General features: G+C 42.5%; 1 protein-coding gene across 4 annotated transcripts in view; it reads right to left on the bottom strand.

Annotated features, from left to right (window-relative positions):
* Positions 1–1304: 1304 nt before the first annotated feature.
* LOC134467547 (deoxyhypusine synthase-like) overlaps positions 1305–1475 on the bottom strand; it is a 12333-nt gene continuing 12162 nt past the window's right edge. For all 4 annotated transcript variants that reach the window (XM_063221397.1, XM_063221399.1, XM_063221398.1 and 1 more), the window contains one exon: positions 1305–1475. This exon is cut by the window's right edge and continues 138 nt beyond it. The gene's annotated coding sequence lies outside the window, so the exon portion shown is untranslated.

The following is a 1475-nucleotide window of genomic DNA, read 5'->3' as shown; positions in this document are numbered from 1 at the left end:
GAAACTACTGCCAGAACAGCAGCTTGACACTCAATGCCTCTCTTCACACACATAGCCCAGATATTGCACATCGACCTGTAACAAACATATGCCAACATAATGTATCATTAACATTTTGATATAAAATAAACACATTTATTAATATTATTGTTTATATTTGACTAAATGCTTTAATATTCGGTTACAGAAAGAATTCCTGAAGGCAGAATATTTCCAATTTATACACAGTGATGATGAATTCTTACTCATGTTATTATTTATTTCATGTTAAAGAAAATAACTTAAGTTGTGATAGGCCACCGCTCATCTGTTTAGAAGGTGCAGGATTCAGTAGAAATTTCTGTATAAAAAGAAGACAATCCGCACACTTCAGGTCTGTTTTTGTGCAAAGAATCTTCACTTGACTTGTAAGCTTTCAGTCCTTAGACCTTCATCTGTCTTCTTTTTATACAGAAATATGGAGCAGAGTGTGCGGCATTCTTTTCATTTTCTTTAACATTTGAATGCTCAGGAAGCCAGCACCTCAAGAAAGACTTTTCCCATTACTTATTTCATGATCATGAAGAATAGACACCAGTACAATAGTGATAAAAGCTGATGGCCATACCTCTTTTCTCTTTCGCTCTCAGTGTAAGAATGAGAAAGACAAGTACTGTTGTTTACTGTAGTGTTTTATTACTACAGATTAAGAGGAACATACACATGATTACTTGGGCTTTGGCCAACAGCTCCACATCAAAGCACGCACACACACACACACGCTCACACACGCACACACACAAACACACACGCGCACACACACACACACACATGCATGCACGCACGCGCACGCACACTAACAGCTAAAGTGCATTTGTACCATGTCATTGTCTTCTCTTTAAAAGCAAAAATAAAATATCTTTTCCCAGCTAGAACGTGGCCTGGCACAAGAACCCAAAACCCCCTAAGTCCTCACCCATGAATAAGCACAAGCGTGCACGCACACACACACACACACACACACACACACACACACACACACACACACACACCCTAAGTCCCCACCCATGAATAAGCACACGCACACACACACACACAGACACACACAGACACACAGACACACACACACACACACACACACACACACACACACACACACACACACACACACACACACACACACACACACCCTAAGTCCCCACCCATGAATAAGCACACGCACACACACACACAGACACACAGACACACAGACACACAGACACACACACACACACACACACACACACACACACACACACACACACACACACACACACACACACACACACACACACACACAGACACACAGACACACACACACACTTTCCATCACTTACACAAAGATAGGCAAAGACAGGGGTGTGCAAACACACCCCTCTAAGGAGAGAGAGCGAGAGGGAGAGACAGAGACAGAGAGCGAGAGAGCGAGAGAGAGAGAGATAGAGATAGAGAGAGAG

Source organism: Engraulis encrasicolus, chromosome 17 (genome assembly GCF_034702125.1).
Source record: "Engraulis encrasicolus isolate BLACKSEA-1 chromosome 17, IST_EnEncr_1.0, whole genome shotgun sequence".
Classification (NCBI taxonomy): Eukaryota; Metazoa; Chordata; class Actinopteri; order Clupeiformes; family Engraulidae; genus Engraulis; species Engraulis encrasicolus.
This window is presented reverse-complemented; position numbering and strand designations above follow the sequence as displayed.